Below are 8639 nucleotides of genomic sequence, written 5' to 3'. Positions count from 1 at the left end.
TTTATGGGTAGCTAAGATAATATTAGGATAATGAAAAAAAGCAGTTGCTATTGTGATCGATATTAATATTGAGATCTTATCCTTTATCCTTAATACAATTTGGATTGCAAGATCGAATAAAAATAAAAAAGCATGTCTTGATACATGTAATATGTGTGCAAGACTATTGTGTAATGTTAGCTTTATGATAAAAATATGGATACACATGAAAGTATATCTTGTAATTTAAAAAAAATAAAATAAGTGTGCCATTAATTAATTAGCCACACGAGACGATTCGAATGGCTACACGTACGCATTACGCTTGAGGCATGATCAACACACATTATTAAAATTTAAGACTGCACCTATATTCCACCAACCTCATTGACTGTCCTTCACATGTCCAACACTTATTGGCCTGCCCAATTTGCACATTACTCGCTTTCCTTATTTCATTTTCATAAACTTGTCTAGAAACGCCATTTTTAATATATAAAATATTACAAAAGCGGATAACTTAAAGAAGAGCGTAAAGTTGGCTGTCTGAGTGAACGGGGGGTGTGGGGGTGGGGCTTTCGGCTAGAACACCGTCCCCCGGCAATAGGTTGGGCGATAGGGAGCGGGGGGGGGGGGGGCATAATTTGTTATCGGTTTGGGTTAAAAAAATATTATTTTATTAAATGGACCAATGACAACCGTTTGGGGAAGGGGGGGGGGGGGGGATTTTTGATGTGGAACACCACTACACCCCTAAAATGAAAATAGCTCCTCTACCGATGTGACACCACGTGTGGAAAATCCTCTCCATTTTGTAGCCCTCCACTACACTTAGCCATATATGGTATATGACACGGTTATGAGTAATTGTAAGTAGATGAGAGATATATGTTATATGGTAAAGTTAAATATAGGTTTCCATTGTTCACATCGAATAATTTTTAATTTTTTAATATTTTCTGAAAGTGGTTGTGAGTAGAGGGGGAAAAAATAATGAAAAAGATATAAAAAGTATTATTTAATTTAAATAAAAAGCAAATGTAGTGATTTTTATTATAATTATATGGATATGATAGGAAATGGGTTGGAAATAGTCCACATGGTTTAAAAAAAATAACATGTGTATTACAGTTTGGGAAAATTCCTAAAATAGCCCGTTTTAGAGAGAAGTCTCAAAATAACCTTTTTTGTTTATTATTTTCAAGAATTTGTATTTAGGAGACACATTGGAATAAGATAAAAGTCCAAATTATTATAAAATATTGAGGGAGCATGCCATATTTTTTCTTAACTTTTCTTCTCAATATGCAGTCTCTCAAGACTGTGTTTTTATGTTGCCTACATGGCTCGTACATATTTTCATATTCTAGAAAAATGGGCTTTTTAAAATTCATCTCGAAAGACGTATTTCAAAGACATTTGTTCTTAGGAGATAATATTATTGTATTTCCTTGTTCCTCCAGATCTTATAGTTCTTCATCTTATTCATATATATTTTCAATCTCAATCGTCAAATCATCCGATCAATTTATGAATATGTCCGATCATAAATTTTACCTTTCCAACCTTGCTTGTATGATAAATTAGATATGAATCTTTGACCAGTAATGTTCACAACATCCTTCCCTTTAAGGTTACGTGGGTTATCGTCAATCAAATCCTTAATGATGAGCCACCACTTTTTTATTAGCATTGCGATGATTGGGATGTATTTCCATCTTAGAACATGTATGAACGCCATTAAATGATGTTATAGTAAATGCTTCAGTATCTTTAATGCTTCGTGACCGCAAAAACCATGAACACCCTTCAGACCTACATCGCACATCTAATCTTTGTTTATTAGATCTAGAAGTTATAAACTCAAACCCCTCGGTTAGTGTCATAATTCCTAGCTCAAGTTACAACCTTTCTTTGTTCATAAACATTTTCCCTAAAAAAAGGATGCGAAGATGAACTAACAAATTTACTACTATATCCTTTCTTTTGAATTAGAAAAACTATCTTCAAGAAGTAATGGTGGGTCATCATTCAAATCAATATATTGTTTAGTATATTCACATCCACCATTAATCAAATCAATAGATTGTTGAGCTACACATCCAGTACCACCAAAATCATCATATTCATAAATTGATATATTCAAAATTTGGTATAAATCGTTTTCGAGGGACATTCATAAATTGATTGGATGATTTGATGATTTGACCGGACATATTCATAAATTGATCGGATGATTTGATGATTGAGATTGAAAATATATATAAAGAAGATGAAAAACTCTAAGATATGGAGGAACATGGAAGGAATACAATAATCTCGTCTCCTAAGAACAAATGTCTCTGAAATACGTCAAGGCGAATTTTAAAAAGCCCATTTTCCTAGAATTAGAAAATATGTACGGCCCAGGTAGGAAACACAAAAAAACAGTCTTAAGAGACTGTATTTTGAGAAGAAAAGTTAAGAAAAAATATGGTCTGCTCCCTCAATATTTTGAAATAATTTGGACTTTTCCATCAATATTTTTCCATATTGGTCTGCTCCCTACATATTTTTAAGTCTTTGGCATACTCCCTCATAATTTATATCTTCTCCCAATGTGTCTCCCAATTACAAATTCTTGAAACTAATCAACCAAAAATAGCTATTTTGGGACTTCTCTCTCTAAAAGGGGTTATTTTGAGAATTTTCCCAACATTAATTAGTAAACTATGTAACAACTATATAAATGGAAATTTGTATTAGGTGGCAGCAAAGGTGCATGGTCTGGAAAAAGGACATGTGGATACATGGTTTTGTTCTAATAATATAGATAGATTTTAAGAAAGTCATTATTGCTTTATTGAGGTAATTAATATTAAATAGTACGTAACAAAAGCATTATTTATTATATCATTTAATATAAAAAGTTACTAAATTGAAAGAATGGTAATTAAAAGAATAGTTAATAAGGTGGAATATGTATAAATAGAAACTAATTGGTTGGCATTCTATGTGGATGATATAGTTAAAGGCCATGTGAAAACATGTTTTGCTTTAATATAGTAGTTAGATTTCCTTTGGATTTCAAAATTGTATAAATTTGCCGTCTACTGGGTAAAAATTAGATGTACGTTTAACTTATGTGTCTATTTTGTTTTATGATAGTAGTGCATATATCAACATTGAAAGCATTGGATTATTATGGAAAAGAGTAATGGTAGCTACTAAACATTAAGCGCACAATCCAGGTCAAGGTTATGGTCATTTTCAGAAGGTTAGTGGTTTTGATGTATCAGTTTGGCTGTGACAAATATGGTGTTAGAAAGCAAGTCGATTGTTTGTATATTACTTGATAGTAAATTTAGTCTTACGGACAAGTTTATATAATACGCACATGTACTTAGGATGCTGTAGCCTTTTGTTTTTGTTTTACAATAAAAAAACACCACCTTGATGGTTTTTTAGGGTCAAATGTTGCTAGAGAAGGCCCGCTTCCAAAGTCTGATCCACACTTTTTGCATTCTTCTTCATCTTGAGCAAACGCATTTCTGTCTTTGTGTTTTTTTGAGTAGTTTCATTTTGTTTTAAACTTTATTAAACAACTTTACACAGAGGGTTAAACGCTCCGCAACGCGCGCAGGTACTAGAATTAGTTTTATTACAATAATAATTAGTTGCTTAGGAGCATGTTTGGGATTGAGTTTGAAAAATGATTGTTGGCTTATTTGTGTTTTCAAAAAGCCAATAAGTTAAAATGCGTTTGACCATCACAAAAATCTTTTTTATTTTAGCATTTTGAATGGGTTAAAAAGCAGTTTTCTAAAAACCTCAAATCCTGGCTTCTTAAAACGGCTTTTGGAAAAAGCTAATAAGCCAATAAGCATTTTTCAAACTCAATCCCAATTCCCAAACATAAATGAAATTTTATAGATATATGTCAATAAAATAAAAATGAGAAAAATATATAACCTATTCAAACAAACGAAATTAATATATTAAATAAAAAAATAGCTTTTCATAAAATAAAAGTATATTCATTTTTATTAATCTCAACTATTGCCTTTTGGTCACTACCGGTCCCAATTAATGAATTGGCTACTGACGGTCTCAACTTTTAAGGTGTTTGTTCCTAATGGTCCGCGACTAACAGAATCCTAACGCCGTTAGTTTCAGGTTGTTGGAAAAACGTTTTTGGCCTGGAAAAGTCAAATTTGTTGGCGGAAAACACCACCTGAACACCGCAACCACCACCAATTGACTCACCGCCAACCAGCTACCACCACTTGAGCACCATCAACCGATTCCGATGATGGTTCTAGGGTTTTCGACGACTTCAATAATAGGGGCTTTTGCCAGAAAAAAGGTTTATAAAGGTCCGATATAAAGTTACCAAGATGTTTGGAACGAAAATGTTGAGTTTTTGGGAAAAATTTGAGTTTCCAGCCAAAACCGTTTTCCGGCGACCTGAAATTAACGACGCTGGGATTCTGTTAGTCGCGGACCACTAGGAACAAATATGTTAAAAGTTGAGACCGCCAGTAGCCGATTCGTTACTTAGGACTGGTAGTGACCAAAAACGATAATTGGGATTAATAAAAACCAATATACCTAAAATAAATAAGTTGGTTAACTAATTAGCAACTTTTTTTTCAAAAGAATAAAAGAAAATGAGTTATAGAAGCTAAACCACAAGTGTCAAAATAGTAATTTACTATTCTTGTTATAAAAATCCTTTATTGGTAAGTGGCCAAAATCGCAAGCTATATTAAATGTCAGTGATTTATTCACAAGTTTGTGTTTTGAGCCGAATGAGCGATATGAGAAAAACCACAATGACTAAAATAACAATTTACTCTACATATACGCGCAGTGTGGAGTTTGATTCCTATGACTTTTGTCACCGTAGTTTCCTTATTTAATGTTTTGGCACCAAAACTTTTAACAACATGATAATTCAAGCCCCTTTAGTTCTTTCTTGAAACTTTTCTTGTGTTAAGTTCATACCAAACTTCCAATATCTCATAATTATATAACTTTGGTACCGGTATCGATACTATCGAATGGTTAATCATATTTATTTTTTTAGTATTCAACTAGTAATTTACCCACGCGTTGCGCGGTAAAATTGGTCAGTAAAACCCGGTGTTGCAGTGCGAATCAACGCGAATTCAGTCAATAGTAGCAACGTCCGTTACGGTACTGGAAGTAAAACAAAATGGAAACAAAAGGATAAATGTAAAAATTGAGGTTGGCAAAGGGTGGCGTCGGTTGGTCCCGGACAACGGCAGCAAGTCACCACAAATTTAGTCAATATTAGCTACGTTCGTTATAGTACTGGAACTTAATCAAAATGAAAACAAAAAATAAAAATTGAGGTGAGTCAATGAGGTGACTTTGGTCGATCCCAAACGCTGAGGCAGTGGCTCTACAACACTCATATAACATATTATAATTTTCTTTTGTTAACATATTTAAAGCAATGTTTATTCGGCCAGTAAACCCGGGCGTTGGTAAAACCCGATCATTGCAACGGCGAGTCGACTCGTATTCGGGCGTTCCGGTGGTGAGTTGGTAAAACTAGGGCACTGGTAAAATCAGGGCTTTCCGGTGGAGGGTCAACGTGAATTTTTGTCGATTTCATTTACATTTATTATGGTACCGGAACTAAAATTAAGTTCAGTAAAACCCGGGCGTCGGTAAACCTGAGCGTTGTCGGTTCTGGACGTTGCGTGGTGAGTCGGTAAAACCCGAGTATTGTCAGTCCCAGGCGTTATGGCGGTGAGTCGACACAAATTCGGTAACACGAAAAACAAAACGATCATTACGAATCTAGAAAAAAAGGTGAGTCAGTAAAAACCCAAGTATTGTCAGTCCCGAACATTGTTACAGTGAGTCGACACGAATTCAGTAATACAAAAAACAAAACGTTTATTACGAATCTAAAAAGAAAAAACAAAAGGACATAGCATTTAGCCAATAAAACTAAAAAATTAAAAAACAGTTGGACCGTTGAGGTAGTGTCATTTGGCCCAATCAGGACCTTGCGACACCAACCATCATCTTTACTTATAGATATATAATATATAATTGATGTAAAGCATATGTTTACATCGTTTTAAACACATTATGACTTTATTTCTTGGTCATTTTCTTCCAATTGCTGTACCAAGTATTTATTTCAAACAAAAAAAAAATGAATTGAAAACAGACACTGATCAAAATGTATATACAACTAACTAGAAGATCAAACATTAAATCAAAATGTATATAAGAAGTATTAGCAAATTATACAAGATAATTTATCAATGATATAAAAATAAATTGTATAATGAACTTTTTTTTTTTATTCCACACATCCAATAATGAACAATGAAACCCCAACCCCCTCAGGTAATTAGTTCCTCCAGTAATTAGTTCGGTTGATGATAACATGAATCTCGATCAATTTACAGCATGTGTGATGTTCTTTTAATATATTACAATTTTATTTTTCCAGGGTGTCATTACCGAATCGAATAATTGCCGCCGCATCGCACAGGGGAATTCAAATAGTTACATGTATTCTTCGATGATGAATATTTAAATAACACCTCTTCACAAACATGTATCTGGGTTCGAAGTTTAATCGTACCTAAAAGAAAAGGTCTTATATTTAACGATTGATATTCTTGTTTAATTTCGGATGGCGCATCAAGAAGTATATTATATATATATATATATATATATATATATATATATATATATATATATATATATATATATTAAAAAACAAATGTTAGTAAACTCACAAAAATCACTATTTATAAAACTAGCCACTTACTTCTATACATATGTCAAAAGTAATTAACTCTTCCCCTAGGTAGTTAGAACTTCAACTTATTTTTATATTAAAAATCATTTGTACATATTTTATAGCATGTTGTACTTCTTTTGTTGCATATGTTGTATCATGGTCTTATATATTTTTATATTTGTCTTCCATGAGGAACTATACTTCCCATATTATATCTCCCTTTTTGTTCATATTTTTCTTGACGTTGGTTTTTCGGAATATGCTTTCTCGCAATATCTCTTCATTTCAATATAGATTTTAAATTCATTTTACATGTGAATTTATTAGAAGTTTTTGAATTGGCATTTTGTATGATGTAAACATAGGAAAAAAACATCATATGCATGACAACTTTGCCACATGCCGTAAAGTGCACGGGTAAAAATATTAGTTCTTGTTTAATTTGGAGATTTGGAAATCAATGCATTGTTGTTGTAGTGGTATCTGGGTGTATTTATTTCATCGATAAAATTACCATATTTTATTTTTTGGGTTTTCTATTTCAGTTGCTATAACGAATACCAGTACCAAATCGACGAATTCCCACCACATTGCACGAGGGAATCCGACTAAAATAACACTGCTAGAACAAGCATGCATTTGGGCTCCAAATTTGATAGTACATAAAAGAAAACGTATTATATTATCATTAACAATTGATTTTCTCGTTTAATTTTGGAGTTTTGGAAGTCTGCCAATGTATTATTGTTGTGATATTTGGGTGCATTATTTTATTGCCATTTTTCTAGGAACAATAGAAGGAAATTAATTCCATCATTCTGCTTATTTTCTTGAATAGTTTTATAAAGCTTGTCTGGTAGAAAAATAATTAAATATGATCCATTGAATTTGTTTCAACAGAGAATGGATAGAAATGTAAAATATTGTTCATTTGGTTCAACTTGCATATACTAGAACAACTTGATTAATAGTTGTGCTACGGTCCATGCATGCTTGTTTTTTTAATCTAACGTCGGAGTGCCTAGTGGTAAGGTTTCGGTTTAAATAACTGATATGCTACATCTAGGTCACGCAAAGTATTTTTGTAGTTTAATCCTTTAATTAAATTCATTGTGCGTTTTATTTATACAATGATACAACTTGCAATCAGTACGTAGTCATTTTGTGTGTTACTAAACTTAAAAAAAATCGGTTCTTTTATTATTTTTGCTGATTATACCGTTAAATATTTTTCATGAAATTTTATCTAAACAAAATTGATCCAAATTTTTTCAAAATATAAACAAAATTGATCGACATAGTCAGCAATTAGAACATTTAATCATTTTTTATTGTATTGATTGATATTTTGTTGTTTAAATTACTTCACTTTTCTCTTGATTTTTTGTTATTATTACGTACTTTATCTTAAACTTTTTATGCCATTTTCTTTTAAAAAAAAATTGGTTTAGTTTATTAGTATGATTTTATGTACCATTTTTGAATATTTAATACTGTTTTATACCACCGTTTATTTACCTTTATCCTCAAATTTTTAAGATTCATCGCTTAACCATCGCCACGCTATCTTCCTTAGAGCATATGATCGTCGTGGTTCTAGGACATTCTTGAGGAGTTGAGGTAATGCGTCTATCAATGGTTTTATTAGCCATTTAGGCAATTTTGGGTCGGTTTTTAGTTTAATATTTTTTTCATTACTTGAATATTATTATCAATATCATTGTAGTTTATCGTTACTTTTTTGGTGCAGTATCCTAAAATAAAAGGATCTGATGATTACTTATTCAATGCATACAAAATATTATTCATAATTATCGCTTTGTTTTTCCTTCAAATCTTCCACACGCAGACACGCTACTAAACTCTAAAACTCATAACACTATGC

This window comes from Bidens hawaiensis, unplaced genomic scaffold (genome assembly GCF_021521415.1).
Source record: "Bidens hawaiensis isolate Kalapana, Puna unplaced genomic scaffold, B.hawaiensis_p1.1 tig00009111_1, whole genome shotgun sequence".
NCBI classification, from domain to species: Eukaryota; Viridiplantae; Streptophyta; class Magnoliopsida; order Asterales; family Asteraceae; genus Bidens; species Bidens hawaiensis.
This window is presented reverse-complemented; position numbering follows the sequence as displayed.